Below are 22,687 nucleotides of genomic sequence, written 5' to 3' on the forward strand. Positions count from 1 at the left end.
TTTCTTTCATCTTGCAATCATCCGAGGTTCACGTTGAGTGTCCACTGCAAATGAGTGTCTCCCTGATGAGACTAATGAAACACAAGGGTGTTACTACCGCGGTGGATGACGTCATAAACCGAATTTTTCAAAGCGCGATATCTCGGTTAATACTGAACGTAGAAAATTGCGGTTTGGACTGACCATTTTTTTTTGCTGATCTAAAAGAATCAAGCATCAAAACACGGTTCTATGACCAGCACAACTGACCCATTGGAGAAAAATCGAAATTTGCCTTACTTCAAGACCAAATCCATGCGGTGTGTTTAACAGGGCTGCCACAGAATTTGGAAAATTAAATTCCATGACACATTTTGGCGAAATTCCCTGACAATTGAAAAATGTCAGATTTTTGAAAAGACGTAGTTAGAAATATTTTTTAGGCGAAATTAGTTGTTCGAAACGTCAAACCCCTCGAGAAAGCAAAAGAAGGTGGTTTGGAGATTTGTCCCTGGCATTTTCGTCAGTTTCCCTGACATTTCCCGGCATTCCCTGACTGTAGCAAACCTGTTTCAAGACAGTTCGGCTACAAGTGACCCCATGAACGAAACATTTTTCCATCGTTCCGCAGAGAGCGTATCTTCCGAGACCAGCAAAAAATACAGATTGACAGGGTGTCTACTATAACAGGCTGGCTAAAAACCAGTACTTTTACAGTGCATTCCCAAGAAATTCAGTTCTTTTTCAGTGCCTCAGATTGACGAAATTTGATTAATTTAGATAATTTGAATTTCTTGCTCTCATTGCGACAAAACTGACAAAAAAGAAAAAAATCCGGATCTTCTTGCGGAATTTACGCCTTTTTCAGTAATTCCGGACCGCTCTTAAAAAATCTGTACTATTTCCGGACTTTCTGGTGATTCCAGACTTGTATAGACACCCTAGATTGAGCAAATTATGATGTGATTTTACGGGGGATGTTAGGACTCGCGTGACCAGGTGCGTGACGCAGGAGGGAAGGAGTGCAAGCGAGGGATGTGAATGCCGAATTTCAGTTTGACGCGATTGATGGATTGCCTCTGCCGGAGCACTTTGAAATCAGAGGCTCCCCGTCCATCGAAACTAGTTTCTACTGCCTCGTTGAATCGACCACGTGATGGGTGAGTCGTTCATACGTACGTGCGTGTCAGAGCATCGTACTTCGATGACGGAACTCAACCGATTACCAAAGAATATTGAACTGAACCGCCAAGTTTCTACGCTCAACAGTGACGGAGGTATCGTCCTTCGAAGAACAGAGATTGACGTCATACACTGTGATAGGGTAAAACGTCGCTTCTTTCACCTCGGATTCACCAATCAACGATGTAGGTACCTGCAATTATGGCTGTACGTACGTCACTGATGAAAATAGATTGGAGAAAATCCTAGTATACACTTCTGCGCTCCCGTGTTGCAGAAAAACGCCGTAAGGACATCCGAACGTTGCCAAATTTCCTCCGATGAAATATTCATTTTTGAGGAAAGTCATTTATAATTCTTCTTGAAAATTTCAGATGCTTTAAAATGAATTATGAAAACAATTTTCTGAAAAACTAGAGAGAAAGTGTTCATGAGTTTCCATGAAAATACATTTTATAAAAAAGAGGCAACGGTTGAAAGCTCGTACGGCAAATTGTTAAAATGTGCGAGTTTGGAATACCTTTTAGGTTTTTTTTTTAGGTAAAATTTAGATGAAATTATCTTACAAATATGTAGTGAGAAATATCAAAGCTTTTTTAAAGTCTACAAATCACTCGAATTAATACTGGGCACAAAAAAAAAATGCAAATGCAAAATGAATCGATTAAAAAATTTGTAAAATCTTTGTTAAAATTTACTAAAATAAAGCGATAAAAGCTTGTAAAGTGCAACGTGGCATTTTTACGTAAATAAGAACAAGAAGGGAGTCCTAACTCGGATAATTCAAGTTTTTCCTACCTTTTTGAAATAACGAGTTTTTTTAAAAAAAACTTTTTTTGTTACCAGCCAATGCGACCTACTAGAAAAGAGGCAGAGATACGATAAAGCGTCTTTCTGAGTGAAACGAACATGACCGCGGCTTCAGCTCTATTGTGATCGGATTCAAATAGGTTCATGCAACGCGAGGCAACGGCAGAAATAATGACAACGCCTTGAGATGCAACTATTCGTGTTCTGCGGATGTCCGCGATGCATAGGCACAGAAATGAAGGCGCACTGGCAGCCACAGCTCAGGCACGGAGAGAGGCTTGATAACTCATCCACGGAGCACGGCGCACAGAGTGCCTCTCATTTTGCAGTACCTACGAAAGTGGGTTGACTTACTGTTGATATCAAACTTGACCACGAAATTCTGCACTTTTTTCATCGAAATAAAATTTTTCCGAAATCTTCATTCCAATGGTCGTGATAGGAAGAAAGTCGAAGGATCGAGCAGAAAAAAGGAGTCTGATATTTTTCATGAAATTTTTGATCATTTATTAAATTTCTTAAGCGTTTTAAGATGAATATTTTTGGAGGAAAACGCCTCTGTCTTTAAACTTAGTCAATTCAGGTGGAATTAGAAACTTTTCTGGAGCTTTTAAGCCGAAAAAGCTTGAGCCAGTGGTTATCCCGATAAATTCTCAGTTTAAACAGTAATAAAAACCTAATTTTCTCGGGAAAAGAAAAAGCGACGAATAAACTTGATCGGCAGGGGAAACGCGGGGAATCAGGGGGAAACTAAGTGAAAAACAAGGAGTTTAAGCACTTCTAAAAAGATGAAAGAAAAAAGTCTGTGATTACCATAAGAAGACAAAAAGATTTATGCCGTAACACTCACGGAACAAATGATTTCACCTCAATTAGCGAATTCCGTAATTCACTTTGAAAATAGAAATTTCGTCAAGATTCTGATTTCAGGATCTGTTTTGCAGGAAGAGAATCGTTCAAATTATTTCTCTGTTTTTCTCAGAATCCGACATACTTGACGACTATGAATCTCAGTAGTAAGAAAAATGTTACTGATTCCTAGTTATAATGAAATTCGAATGGTTGTCAACTTGTCACACCTAGAAAAATTCATCGCGCCAAGGAAAATTTGTCGTGACAATAGATTTTTTGGTAGCGAAAGAGACTCTCTTCCGGAATGACGCGTATTTATGTCAACGCCATGAGCAACAGCAAAAGAAACTGACTAATTGGCTTGGTTTTTTTCGATGAAATCCGACTTTTAACGACGTGCGAATAGATATTTCTTAAACGCTGATTTCGAGATTTTTTTTCGGGTCTTCGGGGCTCCACGGACCAACGGAAATGGAACTGCCTGACCGCGAGGCAACTGCGTAAAGGAAACTGGTTTTTGCCTCGTACCCTCTGCTCGTTCCGAGCTCTTCCGAAAGGCGGCGGAATCACCCGAAACTCCTGCGATTCGTGACAAGGCAGGATACCATCGCCACGATGGCGTCCGCCTCAAAAATAACGATAGGACCGGAAATTCGTTGGATGCAGCTCTTAAAGTGTCTGAAAACGTCAGGAGAAAAAAGTCCTTGCATTTTTCTGATTGGGCCCGAAATCAATCGAGATTGTTTTAACGTGTCTACAGACATCAGGGGGAAAACCACAATTAATTCGCGTTTTCCCAAAGGTTCAAAAAGTCCAAAAATTACATGGATGATTCGATCCGCGATCTAACGACATACGTTAGAAGAGAGCGAGTCGTATCAATACTTTCGCCGACCGCGAAGTTTTCCGGTTTTTTTTTCCTTTTCTTGTCTTAAAGATGAAGAATTTAGGGCTTACAGTGTTTTTCTAGTTTCAAATTCCTTGATTTTTTTGAATTTTTCCAGAGGTTGGACGACGCGAATGGGAAATGCATTTTCAGGATAAAAACCATCCACGCGGCCAATCCGTTGAATTTTTGCTTATCACTCATAAAAGCCAACATTTTTTATTTTTCAAGCTTTTCTAAAGAATCTGCTGAGTTGTTCCCAAATCCATTGCTGTGTCTGTCCAATTGCTATGCACTGCAAGGCATTTGACGCAAAAAATTCGTTATTTAAAAGAGACTTTATAGTGTTTTACGAATTTCCAACTACCGTAAGCCTTTCCAAAACTTTCTCGGCTTTTGCTGGGATAAAAAAGACAAAATTTAAAAGCATGGTCATTCGGACAGACAGACAGAACAAGTTTTACTATGAAGAACTGAAAATCCTTGTTTGAAATGGTTCTTCCCGCCATGTTAAATTTTCAGTTTCCTATAGTTTTCCTTTCAAATTGAAAATCTAATATTTTCGCAACCGCTTAGGCACTTTACGCGTTACGCGGTTTTTTAAAATCTTGGCTACGACGATCGTAAAAAAATGCAAGGGGAAAAAATAGAGAGGTACCAAAAGGATCAGGTCCTCAGCGGAAAATTCCCCGAATAACCTACTTTTCGTGAAATTTTCCCGACTTCTCATGCTTCTAAATGCATCCCCTTTCCTACATACCCATTCCATCCTTTTAGACATCCTAAACCCTGTAGGATATCAGAATTACCTTCCTACTCTGCCACGCTGAGGAAGACCGCCGCGTGGACATTCAAATGTTACTAAATCAACTCAGACCTAATATGTACTTTTGAGGCAAGTTAAAAAAATATTTTCCTTTAAAAACTGCTGGTGCTTTAGATTGAGTTGGGAAAGTATTCCTCTGAAAACACGGAGAAAAAAGAATGACAGGCATTCTTGAAGATCAGTTTTTGATCAAAGAAGATTCGGTAACTTCTGATATTATAATACCTACGGCGTTCTTCCTTAAGGTGATTCGTCAAGCTCAAGTGACGTGGTCGAACTGGCATGCGATATATCGCATCTTTAAGGTAGAAAATATCGGCAGATTTTGAATTTTCAGCAAAAAAAAGGACGATAGCCCCTGCGCATGAGCCTAAAGAATCATTCTAAACCCGAAAATCGGCAAAATTCAGAGGAATGAAAGCAGAATAGTGTTTGGAAAAAAACCTCGCATTCGATTCAGCTATCGATAGCTGAATCGAATGCGAGGTTTTTTTCCAAACACTATCCTGCTTTCATTACTCTGAGTTTTGCGGATTTTTGGGTTTCGAATGATTCTTTAGGCTCATGCGCAGGGGCTATCGTCCTTTTTTTTGCTGAAAATTCAAAATCTGCCGAGATTGTTTACCTAAAAGATGCGATATATCGCATGCCAGTTCGACCACTTCTTTTGAGCTTGACGAATCACCTTAACACAACAGTGATAGGCTTTCAGATACGAATTCCGCGATTTGGCGACACAGGGCTTAGTCCTTATAAACGTGCGTAAAACAATCGATGTTAATTCAGGCAGCCAGTTTCAACTAGAATCGATTATTTACAGTAATTTCAAATGGAGGGAAAACAGCGTTACCAACATTTAGAGTCACCACTGAGTATACCGAATCCGAATACAAATTCGATGTCGGCGAGTTCTTGTGACCTTGTTTCGGGCGTCCAATGACGCTGAGGAGGCTTTGGCTATGCCCACCGTCCGACTTGCCAAAGTGCGTGTAAAATTCGTCGTTTTCCGAGCGGAGGAACGTAATTACATTCCAACGCTGCGAAGTTCTCGCAAGAAAACGATGAGTGAAAAATCGATATTCCTTGCGGAACTTGATGTATTTCCAAGATTTCCTACCCAAGTCCCTGTGTTTCTGATGGATTTCCAGGCAAAATGAAATTCTCTGCATTTCAAGGAACCCTGCATTGCATGTTAGCAAACGTGATACACAAATACTGTTGACTCTTGAAGAGAGAATAAAAACCCTCTTTTAATTTGAATTGAAAATAATTAAACTCTTGGCATCCCATCATTCTACCTAAATTAAAATCTGAGCAATGAGGCTTTCTGAATAAAGATTTTCAGTTTGGAGGAATTCTGTTTTTATGAGAAATAAGTTATTTGGCCGGCAGCCATCACTTGTCACCTCACCTTCCTGTTCGTCCTGTCATCGGACATACCGGTGATAGAGACAGATAAAACGAAAGAGATCTGCCGTGTTACGTAAGAGAACAGTAACTGCATTTCAGGTTGAGCCTTGGTAAGCACATGTTTTAGGTGTCTTGAGGCTCATCTTGGACTGCAATTACTGCTCTTTTTCGTAATAGGAAAGAGATGGTGGATCTTGGTAGTTCATTCGTGGTTCCATTTAATCATAAGAGAAATATCCGGCTTGAAAAATACCGATCAAGAGAGATGACCGACCTTTGCACCGAAGATAATGTCAACAGAGCGAGTTCCGAACGACGACTTTTGAGGCGACATTGCCAAACGTGCCTATAAAACCGATGTGAATGAAGGGACATGTTATGATCAATATCATGAAGCACATTTGCTTTTACTGTCAGAGAGAAAAGAAAAAAAGAAGAGAAAAAAAGAACCAGGGGTGCAGAAAATGTCCGATCACACATGATTCACATGAAAATGTGGAAAATCCTCAAAAATGTGCACTGGGAAAAAAAAAACACATTGGATCTAGAGTCCAGACTCTTGAAAACATTGACAAGAAAAAGGACTCTTGATTCAATCAGATTTAAGCTTAAATCAAAAGGAAATCCGCTCAAATTAGGAGGCTTGGTTCTTGATTTAAGCTTAAATCTGATTGAATCAAGAGTATTTTTTCTTGTCGATGTTTTTAAGAGTCTGGACTCTAGATCCAATGTGTTTTTTTTCCCCCAGAGTGGAAGGGGGGAACATTTTGAGGGGCCAATAATAGTCGAAAATCACAGGAAGACAGAGGGAAAACGTCACATTATTTTAGATCGGTGGGAAAATTTGTGGAAAACTGATGGGAAAAATGTGGCGGGCGCGTGAAATTAATGTGGAAGTTTATGGAAGATTCTGCACCCATGAAAAGGACTTGATAAACAGCTGGGACACGGTAGGTAATTAACGTTTCCCTCCCATAAAAAGCGCCGAGGTACTGGATATTTTTCTGGGATAAAATTGAATCAAATGGAAAAATTTGATAAAATTTCGAGGAGGGAGGTGTGTTTTCGATTCAGACTTTCATGATAAGTCGTTTCTCTCACGAAAGAAACTTAAATACATTTCAATGTTGCCAGATTTTTCCGCGCAAATTGCATTTTCACCGGGACAATAATTGTGAGTTGCACTGGTCTCAGAATCGTATTTCACGCTCGCTTCTTCTCGATCAGCTGAATATATTATGATCTTTCCAAACAGCAACTTTCTACGTTAAATATTAACCGGTTTATCGCTCTTTGAAAAATTCGGTTCATGACGTTATCCACCGCGACAGTGACACCTTTCCTTCCTTCTACCTTGGTATCATCAGTCAGGGAAACACACATTTACACTGGTTACTCAACCTTTAACTCGAATGAAAGCAAGGTGGAAGAAACCAAGGTGTCACTACTGCGCCATAAACCGAATTTTTCAAAGCGCGATATTTCGGTTAATATGAAACGTAGAGTTGCTGTCCGGTTAAATCATAATATTTTTAACTGATGGACAAGAATCAAGCGTCAAAAAACTATTAAGAGATCAGCGCAACTGCAACCCATTTCTGACTAAAAATTCCACTAATTTTTCTTCGGATCTCATTTAAAATCGGACAAATTATCGACGAAAAACATGCAGGATTTTTCTCGTAAAAAATTGAATTGTTCAAGTCAATTTTGCAATCTTGAAAAGAGCTACGTTCCTTGGTGCGGAAAACGACGAATGATCATCTTCTGATGATGAACTGTGAATAATCACTCTTCTTGATCTTCAGACGATACATCGCGAGCCCTGCATACCTTTGCCAAACCGACGGAAGCAGCTATCTTTTCCAAGAGCAAAAAATAGGGTTGCCCGAACAGCACGGTTACTCAAAAAGAATGAACGGTGTGTTGGCGAAGAACAAAATCACTCCTCAACGTTCGGTTTGTAAGGATCTATTTTTAGCGTCCGAATACAGAAAATACTACAATAAAAACAAAAATCTAAAGTTAAAATGGGGCAAAGATTTTAAACAGTATAAGTATTCATCGCACTTACTGCGATGAAACCGAAAATAGCGTCGGTTTGTTGGAATCACTAAGAGACTTTTTCGGGAAATAGAGGTTCACTAGAAAGAGAATTTTCGGAGAAAGTTTAGTTTTCCGGAAAATTTGTGCAGGCTGAGGAAAAATCAAGAAGATTTTTAGATTCAGCCGAAAATGCAAAGAAATTCCTTTGAGGGCATACATAAAATTTTTTACCGCTCTTCCTTAAATTAAAGTTTTTTTTGTTAAACGACAAAATTTGTTCGTTAACGGAATGTACACGTAAGGCTTACATGTTATTAGATTTTTCATCACTGCCATGCCAATTTTCTGTGAAACCAAATTTTTGTATGATAAGTGATGGGAAAATCAAATGCCGTGCGCCGTTTCTGGCTTCGGCAGCCAGACATACACAAGAATTGATGGATCAAACATTTCATTAGAAGAAATTGCTCGTCATTTCCTGTAGACGCAAAAAAACAGCATTCGCGGATTTCGTCATTTGACCGGATAAACTTTATTATTAGAGAGAGCAGGAATGGTTTGAAGGCATGCTGTAGAGAATTTGTTTTCACATTTATAACTGCTGAATAAAAAATTGACCCTCGTTTTCCTCAGCATGCACTTGTTTATCAGAAAAAGGACATTTGCTCTAAAAATGCAGTTTTTCGAAAAATCCTGTCGTGACGAGTAAAAACAGATACCTAATTTATAGATTCACCGCTAAAAATCAGAATTGAAATTTGAGATCTGAACCATTTTTCAAAACAAGATTTTAGTGCATCCGTGCCTAATACCGCGCAAATGAAACGTTCCGGTTTCACATAATCATGTATGGCCCAAAATGACCGTTATCGGATGAAATAGTTTCTCAAAGTAAAATAAACAACAAGTATACATACATTACATACTTCATTTAAAAGTTAGTGAGTAGTAAGCAAACTTTAGAAATACGATCTAAGAAACAAATTGCAATTTGCGTTCATTTTACAAAGACAAAAATATTTCCCGCGCGGTGTTTCGGAAAGTGCAAGTAGCGCGACTTTAAATCTATTTTAAAAATGAATTATTCTTTAGACAGGAGTAATGAATGAAATAAGTATCGATATTGATTTAAGAAATAAACTACTGCAGTCACACAATAAATATTTCGCTTCGAATCATTATGATGTAAATTGTGTTATGCAAGACATCGTCTTGAGATGAACAGAATTTTGAAATAATAATAATAAGAAAAAATGAGAAAAAGAATGCAAGCAAGCAAGAAGAATAAAAAACATACGAGTTCCAGCAAATATAACGAGAAAACGTAGGTTGTATACGATGATACGGCGAGATTGAAAGATCCTCGGTCGGGCGTTTCGCGGATAGGCAACTATACGTACACGGCTGTTGTCGCGGTGGACAGCCTCTTCCCAGTGAAGGCGGGCAGCGCGGACAGCTTCGCGATCAGTGTTGAAACGGACATTCTCTTTAGTTTGTTGGCAAGCTTTCGGTTTTTAAAGTTGCTTATTTAGTCGAGATATCTTTGATTAACCACATTCACTTCAAAGTAGCCTACTTTTCCTCTTGCCGTGGACCTCTCTCAAATAATGATTAAAACGTTCCGAGGTACAACTTTTACGTCACGGAAAAAAGCAATACAATTGTCCTAAAACCTTACTCTTTCAGTCTGCTATATATTATCTCGGTAGATTCTGGCGAAATTTACGACGGGGTAGTGATTTCCGTACATTGTACACTGGAAAAAGGGTCTCTTTGGTCCTGAGCCTTGGAAAATTTGACGGGAGAAAATACTCTTGATTCAATCGGATTTGTGCTTAAATCGAGAGCCAAGTCTCTTAATTTAGGCGGATTTTCTTTTGATTCCAGCAAAAACCCGATTGAATCAAGAGTATTTTCTCTTGTCAAATTTTCAATGAGTCTGGACTCTGGATCCAAGAGACTTTATTTTCCAGTGTGAGAAAAATCTTTAATCCTGTATAGGGCGTTACATGAACCTCTCACCCTTGTATTATTGCAGAATTGCTGCATTTCTGGAAGAGGGTTAGGTCACCCGAGATAAAAATAGAGATGCAGAAAAAGTTCTTAGCATTCCCATTTTCCGAACTAACGTTTTACGGGCAAACAGGAGTTTGTTACTGTAGGAATAGTAACAACTCTTTTTGCTCCAAAATTCCGAAGCGATAATTTGTTTTAGTGACAATGGGCCTGTGCATGCAAGAGATACAGCCGCGCGATAGACTATTTAGAGGTAAATGACACGAAAATTACGATGGTCACATGAAAAAGTCTGAAATACACTCCTACTGCGCATTTGCGTTGTTAGAAACGCGCTTTTTCAAATTTCCGCGTCTAGGGGCAGTTTTCTAATCACCGGAAACGAGCAAACGGCGGGCTCGGTGATTTCCGGAAGATGCCGAGTCGTTGTTGTGGTTATTTTTCCTTCAGTTTGTTACAAACCAACGTGATCTCTCATAGTGGTCATATACGTTTATGCGGTAACCAAATCGATCAACTTAAATATCCAACGCAATCCTCTACATTCATTTCACGATATCACGAGCTCGATTTTAAGGTTATGTTGTCGTTTAGTGCCGAAATAGCGCGAGTTGCCGTTAATTGTTTCATGTTAGAAAACTGCCCCCAGACGCGGAAATTGAAAAAGCGCGTTCCTAATAACGCAAATTGCGCAGTAAGGAGTGTATTTTAGACTTTTTTAATGTGACATCGTAATTTTCGTATCATTTAACCTCTAAAAAGTCTATTTGCACGGCTGTATCTCTTGCATGCAACAGGCCCATTGGTGAAAATTGCCGCGATTTTTCTGAAACATGAGAATTTCACCTCAATTTTCAAAGAGTACAGAATTTTTATAATACCACGCACTGACCTTCCCGTTTAGAAAACCCTTTTTCACGGTCCTCCCATTTTTGTCAGCTAACATCACGACCCTCGGGTCGCAATCAGTCTGACAAATTCTGAAAGAAAGATTTCTGATTTAAAAATCAGATTTTCAAAATCTGGGGATTAAAGGCTAGGGTTTCTTGTAGACGAATGTTTCAGCAATGTTTCAGAGGTGACGATTTCGCGTCAACGTCTGATTCAGGAGTGCGGAAAATTATCCATATGAAGATTTTATGCAGAAATTGCTACATCGTCGAGAGGTGCGAGAGTATGTAACGCTTAAAATCAGAGTTTTCAAATTCCCTCTCCCGCGACGCAAGCCTATAACATCGCCCTAGAAAAAAAAACGTGAAGTTTCTCCAACAACTCCTCCAGCAACCACTTCCTCGATGTAGAAATTTATTTTATTGGTGCAAAAAATGAACAAAGGCACATGTGAATTATGAAGGAGAACAGGCGAAATATGTGGTCTGATATTGGTTTAAGCAACATTTTTAAAAACAATCGATTCAACAAAAAAGAAAACAAATACAGTGTTGCGTGTTTCGTAACTCGGCCCGAAATGCAGGCTCCCAAGCGGTGAGAATTTTATGAATGTTCCTTAACTAAGAACCTTCATCCCCTTGGACTATCCTTTTGCCCCCCTTGTAACGCTTTCGTGACGTAGGTCTCTATCCTTTAACACGTAAAAACAGAATGGAGTAACGCACTCCTAGACCTCCCCTCCCCCTAGAGCGTTACGTTAATTTAGGGGCATCCCTTAAACTTTGAGGTGGGTGCGAACCTACTTAATTTAAAATTTGGAAACCTACCAAAATTTTTCTATATTTTATTGTGATAGGGTCAAACCATTGTGATCCTTTACACTTAGGTATCTATTTCCGAAGTTTTAATGTCGAGTTTTCCTCGAGATTCCTTAGAATTATTGTCCTTTTTGCTAGTGCGATGTTAAATATCTCCCTAAACACCCCTTAAGAGGGTCCGGTGACCAGATCTATGAAACGGGGCCTTATCTTCCAAAAGAAAACTTTTCAAAGGATCCAAATTTAGGGAAAATTTTCTAATAATGGCGATTTCGAGTTCTAAACGAAAAATGATCCCTAACAGCCTCTGGGACACGCTAGGCACATTTTATAAAATTTTCTCACGTTGAGGGCGATAGCAGCTCCTTTCTGTGTGCAGGTTAGAACCTCAATTCATCCTAAAAATGTGATTAGAAACTTCAGAATTTTCGTGTTGGAATTTCAGAGCGTCTTATCTCACTCAATTTTTGAGTATTCCGGTCAACTTACCCTAAAAAGTCCAGATATCTTACCCTTTGCAAATCAACAATAACTCTAATTTGAATTTTTGGAGGATAAAGTCATTTTTCACAAATCCGGTCACAGAAGTACAAAAACCATTCGGAAGCCTCTAAGGAAATGGACTGTTTACAGAAAGACTATGAATACGGTCAGGTAAATCCTTGCGTTCAGTGGCGATTTTCCCAAGTTTGCATCTTTGTTTTTCCTCCAATTAAATGTACGTGAAACCATCGACCCATTGAAAGGCACACTGGAAAAAAAACCGCTTGGATCTAGAGTCTAGACTATCAATAATAATCACAAGAAAAAATACTCTTGACTCAATTAGATTTTTCCTTGAATCGAAGAGCCGAGCCACTTGATTTAGGCGGATTTCCTTTTGATTCAAGAAAAAAGTCCGATTGAATCAAGAGTAGTTTTCCTTGTCACGTTTTTAATAGTCTGGACTCTAGATCCAAGCGACTTTTTTTCCAGGGTGCCTGTCCGAGAATCGATTGTTCCACGCACATTGAAATGGAGGAAAACAATGTTGCCAACTTGCGAGAATCACCTTAGTATGTGTTCAAATTCAAAATTTCGAAGGGAGGAAAAGCCGAGCTCGAGGGAGGGTGGGACAACGGAAATAATATCGACTAGCGTCGCCGCTCGCGCCGCGCCCAGCTGCGCTGCTACGTCGAGGCGTCGCGACGCTCAGCTCCGAGGCGTCGGATTGAAGCAGGCCAGCTAGCGCCTGGTTCGCGAGACGAGAGAGCGAGAGCCCCTCGGCTCCCGAGTGGATTATCACCGCGAGTGAATCCAGGACAGCCCGACGAGTGACACCGAAACTTTCTCTTTCATTTTAATTTTTTCTCTCTCATTTTCGGGAGACTCAACCGACGTCGCCGACTGTGTTACCAAAGGAAGCAGTACCTGACGACGAAAAAGGAACTTTTCAGAAAATGGATCTAGAAGCGCCCGAGTGGAAAATCTCATTCAACGAATCCTTCTTCAGTCGTATTTTACTCTATAATATAAAATCATAAGAGTTACGCGGAATGCGGAACGCATAACGCCTAGAGTCCCTTTATACTGAGAGTCAAGACAATGTGAATCCATTTCTGATTGGTTCCCGTAATTTAGGCCTTCACAGTGTCACAAACGGGAATAAAAATTACATTTTCGCCGATTGCAAAGATTATAATCTGGAATGGACCAGGGAATTACGGGTTCGGCAAGGAACGAACGGAATGAGAGAAGGAGCGAAGAAAGGAATTTGAGAATGGGCCAGTCAAAGATTACGAAAAACGTTCAATTTCTGTAATCTTTATTCCCGTTTGTGACTCCATGAGGGGGTGATGTCTTGACTCTCAGTATAAAGGGACTCTAATGACGGCTAGGGCGCGAAACGCTCCGCAAGGATGGACCGCGAGGCAGTCAGGGGGCGTATCCTCCTAGTTAACAATAATCATCCAAAAGGCATTATTCGGATGATTAGGAATGAACGAATTGCATTTCCGACTATAAAAAAGGGCATTTTTTTCATGTTAGGTAAGAGAGCAGAACGAGTTATGTTCTGCACTTCTGCATGATTGATGGGTTACGTTTTGAAAACACGACGAACTTTAAAGGTTAAAAATTGACATAAAATTTTGCTCAAAGCAGCAGTAAGTACAGCTCTTTCAGGGATAATATGGAGACTTAATGCTATTCGGCGTGAAACGACGTCAATGGATTCCTGGACAATGTATGAATTACAGTATTGCGCAAAATATTGTCTCTTCAAAATTTCATGAAAAAAAAAAAAACCAATCACACGACGAAACGTCCCGAAAGGTATCAAAAATCAAGGAAATCAATCGAGGTATAAATGTTTAATGTAAAATCGGTTAAATGCCAAAAGAACAACATCAATTGTAAAATCTAACATACACTTGATCTGTGTCAAAAATACTTGTTAGTATCTCGTGTAGGGGCTCATGAATTGATTTTCGACCCTTCCGGTATGTGAAAAGTCCCCTATGCAAGATTTTGAAGAGAAAATGTGCGACTTTTTCTCCTAGCTCAGACCTTGTCTAGTGGCCTATTTATGCGCGCTTTTCTTCTCCTTTCTTATGAATGTAAACAAGACGAATTTTGATATTCAAACTGAATCAGTGAGTTCGTTCGGCATGAGGTCAATCAGCAAAGCCGAATTTAGAAAAAAAACTAGATTTCAAAAATTGGGAAGTTACAGCTCTTTTCGTTATCGCGACAGTAGAGTTGCCGTCGGTAGAGTTCACGGCTTAGTGTAAACTTTAAATTTTTGGGGTTCGAGCATTCGCCAAAGACTCCGATGCGAGCTACTTATTAGCATGTTAATTATTATTCATGAGCGGATGAGTTCTGCGTTGCTTCGACAGCTGAGCCTCGGCGACGCATGCTTATTCTCGCGTTATTTCCTCGCCGTTTATTTCGACTCTAATTAATTTTATTCCTTTTCCTTGGCAATTTCTTGTTGTCACGAGGAAAGTGCTATACGTCAAGAAGAGGACTTACGTGCCGAGTAAAGTTTTAATTGCGACGGCGGGAGTTTACTACTTAAAAAAATGTCTTGGTCTCCAGAAAAGAGTAAGCAGTATTTTTGGAAAAGGCTATGGATTTTTTTCTCACGACGGACGGACTTTCATTGTCAAACTTAAGTTTTACTTTTGTAAAATTAGATCCGACTTTAACTAATGTAAGAAAATGTGTTAGAAACTTTTACTAACGTAAGAAAATGTGTTAAAAACTTTTTCTAACGTAAGAAAATGTGTTAGAAACTTTTTCTAACGTGAGAAAATGTGTTAGAACATGGTACTCAATAAACTGCAAATCGACGGTGAAACTACCAGATCACGTAGCTCGGTTGCTGTGTTTAAAAATCTCAGCTCACATTTTTTTTTTCGAGGATCAAGCCAATATCATTACACTTGGAAGTTTCACTGAGTTTTCTCCGCACGAGAAGGAAAAATCAAGGAAGTTTCCAAGGATTAATGTTGAGAAGTTTTCAATTTAAAAACTGAAGTATGACAGAAAGTTTGCGTCGTCGCAAACTGAGATACGTGGTTTGGTAGTTCCACCATCGAATAGAAAAATAATGCAATGAATAATAACTCACAAATGCACCGTCAGATTAAATTACACGGAGCAACGTATTTACCTGCAACAGATGAAAACAAAGCGCAAGATTAGTAGGGTGTCATGATATTCATTTTACAGCCATCTTCTGCTTAAATAATAAAAAAAAGGTAGGAGCAAAGTTCTGTCGCAAAAAACGGGCGTGATTGAGTATACCTGGGATGAATTACGACCGCACTCTACTACATTTCGGTGCTAGAGTGTCAATGGTTTCCTTCCACACATATTTTTACCCGTTCCTTAACTTTTTGTGTTTTTTCCGACTCTTAAATTTTCGAGTCCCCTTGATAAAAACCGCCACTCAGATATGTTACCTTTTTGAAAACGTGGCCTTAACTGAACTATGGGCAAAATCTCCATTTTTAGGGATTCATATTACGGAAAAAAGACACGCGTGTAAGTTTCCTTCGTTCAGCGGCGTCGTATCGACACTGTCCGCCTTCATTTCGTAGGGTAGGCATAAGAGGCGTCACATGGGTCGAAATAGTGGTATCCGCGAGTTGGTCCAACACGAAGCTAATTTCAATCCGAGGTTTGGGACTGGTTTTTACTCCCGAACCTCGCCGTTGCGCATTTTATTAATTGGCATTCCGAACCTCCTAAGATGAATCGCAACGCTTCAAGTTCCTGATAGAATACTAAGGAGTTATTTTGGATTCAAAGATGACAAACCTACTCAATTTAAGAAGAAAGTTTAGAATTCTTGTTTTTTACTTTTTCGCTCCCTTGCGGGTAAAAGAAGTACTGTCATCGTATTTTTTTCAAACCTTGATATGTCCATTTCTATTCTTGATGTCTGCAAAAAGAAAATCTTGGATTCGGCTATTTTTTTTCTCCGGCTTCTAATGCGGGAAAATAAGAGGTTGTTCTCCCAAGTTCGGGGAGAGAAAATCAAATTTTTCATTTTTCGTTGTCAAATTCTTCAAAGTCGAGGCAACAACGACCGCAAATTTTAAAAATAATTTGATTTCAGGCGGAGTGAGAGGAAATTTTCGATTTACAGGACCGATTCTCAAACGAGATCCCGGATTTTTATTTCTTGTTCTCCGATGATGAGTCCCGCCACATTTATTTCCAAGATTTTTCAAGGTACTGGACACTATGAATTGACTTTTCCTTTGATTCCGCGATACTGATGATAACTGAGACATTGGTTGCGACTAACTCTGCCTCTCTACGTAAAGTTTGTCGCATCACCGGTCACCGGTGTCTCATTGTCAGTTGCCATCGGTATTGCCATAAAGATCATGAGCGAAAAAAGTTTTTTCACTCACGAGATCGGAGAAGGCGAAATTTCTCATACACTCTAATCCACCACTGAAGGAATTTCTCAATTGAATTATGTAACGCGATTTTTCCACTGTTTTTTACTATCTCTCCCTCGTATAGCGCATTCGTAACACAAACCCAGAGTATATCTTTTAATCATTTAAAAAAAAAGTTATCCCCTTCTTTAATTCTATTATGCGAGTTATGCGACATGCAGCGTTTTATTTATTTCTTTCTCTTTAACGTTTTCCTACTTCCTTTTTTTCCGAAAAATCGAGCCAAGTAGGTGGGTGAAACATCGCAGGCTCACCTTGAACGACAAAACCGACGAGAAAATGAAGCAAAATAAGTTTACGCACTATTAGACTGTGACAGAAGATCGTCTTTCGTCATCATTGAATGGAAAGTAAATGCAAGAGGCAAGATGGCGAATATTCTGTCGCAGTCTGAAAGTGCGTAAATTAGTGTGGCGCGGACTCTGAGAAAAGAAAAATAGAAAAAATTGAATCCACCTTCCTTCGCTTCCTTAAAAGCATTGATATTCCACCAAGGTTAAGCAGAAAGTATAGCGATGTTGGCCGCTTACCGCGATCCAGAAGCTATATTTTTCAATATCTCAGAATTTTTGTAATTTTCCAGAATAAACAAGCAATTAACGTCATTTGAAAATTTGCAAAGGGGGGGGGGGGGGAGGAAAAAATCTTTAACTTGCTCGCCGAGACTGGAGTCTAGTCTTTATGCAATTTTCAAATTGTCAGAAATCGCAATCAAACTTTTTCTGCTGTAAATTCAACTGTCAAAGAATTACTATGTCAATTGAGTTTATAAATTAATAAGTTGATGGTAAAGAAAAGAAAATGACCTAAATGTGAATATTAATTTTGAGAATTTAAGTGACTGAATTCTCATTTTTGGGCTTACGGAACAACCTTAAAATTCTTTTCTCTTTGCATGGATAGGAATGGCGAGAGAAACTAGTAAAAACATCTAGATAAGATAAAGCACTTAATTAAAAATGAATAATGAAGAAGAAGACGAAAAACCTGCAATCGGCCATCTCATGTGACTTTATACTTCTCTCGAGTAAACCAACCACGACTTTCAGACAAAGGTCTGCCCACACCAAAGTTTATACATTTAGATACGACCATTACTTTGTTTTTGTGAGACGCTCGAAGTATAGAATAGACCATTTAACTTTGTTAATTTCCATTGCGTAGCAATTTCAAAGAGTACTAAATCATTAATTTAAAAAAAGCCAGCCTCCCTGGAAATAAAAATAAACGCGGATTATATCAGTAATTTTCCTTTTCCCCCTTTCAATGTACAAAATTCTTCGTTTTTGAGGGATTTTCTTAGTTATCATTTACATAAAAATATAAGAACATTGAAATAGCAAAAAACTTTATGACAAAAATCAGAATGCAATTTTAATGCATCACACTTACTTATCATTGGGTATAACATCACTAGGTGTAGAAGTAAAGAAAAGTAGTTAGTAAGTAGGTAGCAATCTACGGATTCACATTCTATTCCGTTCGATGTATTTCAATAAGATGATAGCGGAAAAGTTTTAAAAACGACTTGATATCTCTTTCAAAAATTCCTAATGCTGCTTAGAGGACCAGGAAAATAAAACCCACTGTAATCACAATCAGGAAGTTGGTCGGACGCTGATCGACGGTTAAAACAAGGGGTGCGAAAAAGTAAAAATAATCAAAAACACACGGAGAAAAGTCGACTTTGGCGTAGAATTTAGGATTCTAGTTACACTTTATACGTAATTAATTTTAATTTGTGACAAAGTTAATTGATTATGTTAATTTTAATTAATTTTAACCTAGTAATTAAAACAAGGTTTAGAAAACATAATGAACCAATTACCTGCCCTTGCACGAATAACCGAGGGATGTTCTAATAGTAGATTAATAATCGATTAATCGAAACCATCCGATGACGATGAATAATTTAATTAGATGGACCACGATTGATCGAACACATGATTAATTCAGAATAACAATCTATCGAAAAATTAATCAAAACTAATCAGAATTAATCCATCTTTCATGAAAAAAAATGCGAAAAAAACCCGTGCTCTAATGCAACTGTGAGAGCTAAGCCATTACGAACGGTGTGACCCCGCAACGCCATCTGTTGAGTAGATGTGGACCCACCCTTCGCGCACTTGCATCCTATTGAAAACAATGGCGAAATTTTGAATGAGGAAACATTCAATTTTGAATTATACCTAGTTGCGGGGGAAAATGTAAGCCTCAATCTTGTTCCTTATGAATATACCCGAATTTTGATTTATTTTTTAGTTAAAATTAAATAAATATGAAGATCTCAAAGACCTAAATTCCATTCCGCTGAGTTGGTATATATACGCGAACATTCCTCCCATACCCTCGTGTTGTATGAAAGGAGAGACGTTTAGCACTCCCCTAGACAAGGATGGAACACATATACCTGGTTAAGGCACTCGTCACACTACGTGTGACATCTTAACCACATTTTTTTTCGACACTACTACACTCGTTGCGCTATCTGCTTGTAGCGATAACGGCCACAAGCAGCCATGAGTAAAGAAGATTTTTTTTTCCTTGTCTAAAATGAAACATTCCTTGCCTTTTGCGTTGGGAGAACTGTTACAAAGAGTAAAAAAATATTGGTTTGGTTATTTAAATCAAAGTTTATCTGAGAGAAGGAATTGTTTTAGTTCGGATGAGGTTTATTCTAAAAAACAAAAGAAAACAATTTGCGATCGATGACAAAGTTAGAGAGCATTGCAATACGTGAAATGCATTTAAATTGAAGAAAATATCCATTACTTTAAAAAAATCCTTAAATCAAAGAGAATTAGTTTTCTATTTCTCATTTACTTACTCACTCCGTGTTGTACAGAAATTGGCACTAGGCATGCTTAGAAATTTTTTATACTTATACGGCAAACTTCTTATACTTGCAAGGAATTTTCATTGACTTTCCTAGGTATTCCAAGCGTTTTGAGAAATTCGTGATTCCAGAACCTTTACAGATCACTTGCATATAATCCTCTCATTTAACACACCAGGAATGTTTATCTGACTTTTCAAGTCAATCCACGTTCTGAAAAGAGCCTAACTCTACTAGCACTTAGGCACTTTCACAAGGACTTTTGATTGGACTTGTTCACACATTCCGCGTGTTGAGAAGTTTAGTGATCCAGAAAACTTGCAAATTTTTCCAAATATCACACCGGTATCCATCGGATTTTCCTAGAAATTTCAATTTCTAAACAATCTCAAGAAATACTTATGGATACCAGCAATGGCGACAGAAAATTTTCATCAGGCTTTTCTGGTACCTATTCGAGCCTTTGATACTTCTCTAAGATAAGAATCATTCGGAAGGATTAAAATTGATATCTTCAGATCATTCCCAGAATGCATCGCGCTGAAGCTGAGGAAAAATCTTAAATCGTTTCATAGGGCTGTTGCACAATTTTTTCTAGGTAAGATTTCGGAAAGAAAGAAACGAATGAAAATTCTGAATTTTTCCGTTTTCAAATCTATTTGATCAATTTTTGCTGAGAAAAATACTTTTAATGGCACCAAAAATCCAAACCTGTTTCAAACGGAAAAATAACCCGACAACAGATTCCGTGACGTCACAAGTGGAATGGTCCAACCTGTATCATTTCACCCGCGTTTGTTTATTTATTTTCAGGTCAGATTTGTGACTAGAAGTTATGTAACTCGACCATCTTCGCAATGTTATCAATGAATGATGTAAATAGTCTTTTTTCCCCCTTTCTCTTTTTTTATAAACTTGCAATCGTTCGTTCGTTATTTGAATTTACAGCGGCTATATGATGCATTGGATTTAAGGTGGTTGACAGGGATTATAAATTGACTAGCTTGCATATTACATGGTGGGTCTATTATTGAAAAAGTTATGTGTACTTATGACGCGTATTTAAATTATATTTACTTAATTTTCATATTTTTGATAATAACACAAATTATCTATTAATGTTATTATATCATTTTGAGCTTTAAAAAACCCGGAAACGTGCCAGTCGCTGAAATTTACCGGAAAAACGCCTGCAGCAGAAGCAATTCAAAAATTTCACGACAGTACAATCGGATCGCATTTAGCGAAAAAGAACCAGCGCGAGTACGGTGTTGTAAAAGTGTTGCTTCCTCATAAATACCTACAAATATCTCCAGAATAGCAAATAGTTTTGACTCCCCACAAACAAATTGTTAATTTTAAAGGAAAATAATTGTGTCACTTTGAATACTGCACATATATTAAGTATTCTTAAAAGAAAATGAGAAGTTGCGTCATTTTGAAAACATTGTAATCGCGCTGGTTCCTTCATGCTAAAATAAATGCGATCCAACTAATCCGGCATTTTGATCGCATTCAGCAAAAAGGAACCAGCGCGGTTACAGTGTTGTACAAATGTTGCCTCTTCATAAGTGAGGCATTGGGTGCAGAAAGAGCATTTTTGGTGGTTGCGGTTTTACAGAATCTCACTGCAATAAATGTTATTTTAGAGAGGAAACTATCGGGCGAATTTTCCGAAATGTTTCGTATTCAGCATTGTAAAATTACCAAGTAAATTCAGTAAAAGTTTCAACGGATTCCGTATACTGCTTGAATAACATGACAAGGAACGTTAGCACAGATTCAATCAGACTTTTTGACTTGCAATCAGAACGAAATCCGCTTAAATTGAAGAGGCTTGGTTCTTCGAATTAATCTAAAGATTCTGACTGAATCAAGAGTACTTTTTCTTGCTCCAAAATGTTTTCAAGAGTCTGGACTCTAGATCCAATGTGTTTTTTTATCACATGTGAACATACACTCAGTATTTTGAAAAGAAAAGGAGAAGTTGCATCATATTTCAACATCAATCGCGCTGGTTCCTTGCTGCTACGTGCGATGCAATTAATCCGGCATTTAGTCCTGACGTAGCCTGGCTGCATCTTGCGGCAGGACCAGGCTCGGCTGCAGGTAAACGAATTACGGCGGACGAGCGGATTCGGAAGGCAGCGAAGGCGGCTCACATTTTCAGAGAGCGAAACGCCCGGCCGCGGCGAGCTCAACTCGGCTCGGGGAGAAGACGAAGGCAGGCAGGCAGTGTGGATCCGAGCTCCGCAGCCGAGGCGAGGCGATAATAAAAACGATAAAAGCGGCCGAGCGAGGCCGACGCCGACGACGACGGGGTCATCAGGCGTCGGGATACCGGCGCTGGAATTGCGGCACGCGAGTCGAGAACGCGCCTACCCGCAGCTCGGAAGGCGCTAGGCGCAGAGTAGGCAACCCGCGGAAACAATCCTAGCCCGCGACCGCGGAGCTTATTGAGCACCGACACAGACACCTGCCCGAGCCCGCTTGTTTCCCTCGCTTTTATCCGCGTGGTTCTCGGTCTTTTGTCCCTCTGCGAGCTCTCAACGCGCACGACTACAGGGACTCGAAAGTTTACAGGGCCAAGGACAGAGCCAAGCCTCCTGATTTAAGCGGATTTCTTTCGATTCAAGCTAAAATCCGATCGAATCAAGAGTATTTTTCCTGTCAAATGTTTTAAGAGCCTAGACTCTGGGTCCAAGAGACTTTTATTTCCAGTGCTCTGTAGGGGGCAGGGATCTATAGGGCACTGGAAATAAAGTCTCTTGGATCCGGAGTCCGGGCTCTTACAACATTTGACAGGAAAAATACGTCTTGATTCAATCGGACTTTAGCTTGAATCGAAAGAAAATCCGTATAAATCAGGAGTCTTGGCTGTCGGTTTAAGCAAAATTTCGGTTGATTCAAAAGTAATTTTTTCGGAGGTTGCCACAGAATTTAGAAAATGCAATTCCTTGAAATTCCCCTGACAATAATTGAGGATATACCAAATGGTTAAAAATGCATAATTAGAAATAGTTTTCACGCAAAATTTGTTGTTCGAAACGTCAGCGAGGGCAAAAATCTAATTGAATCGAGAGAATTTTTCTTGTCAGTTTTTTCGAGAGCCTGGACTCAAGATCCATGATACATTTTCCCCCCGTGATTTTAACTGTGATTTCCTGATTT

The 22,687-nt window shown here is 39.0% G+C and overlaps 1 protein-coding gene and 1 non-coding gene across 12 annotated transcripts in view; one reads left to right on the forward strand and one right to left on the reverse strand.

Annotated features, from left to right (window-relative positions):
* The window catches only part of LOC109039571 (uncharacterized), a 98,529-nt gene that overhangs the window by 34,989 nt on the left and 40,853 nt on the right, over positions 1-22,687 (reverse strand). The gene's annotated exons all lie outside the window — the stretch shown is intronic.
* Positions 19,032-19,141, forward strand: LOC140224132 (U6atac minor spliceosomal RNA). Its single transcript, XR_011899406.1, has one exon. It is a non-coding gene; the product is annotated as a U6atac minor spliceosomal RNA (small nuclear RNA).

This window comes from Bemisia tabaci, chromosome 2 (genome assembly GCF_918797505.1).
Source record: "Bemisia tabaci chromosome 2, PGI_BMITA_v3".
Classification (NCBI taxonomy): Eukaryota; Metazoa; Arthropoda; class Insecta; order Hemiptera; family Aleyrodidae; genus Bemisia; species Bemisia tabaci.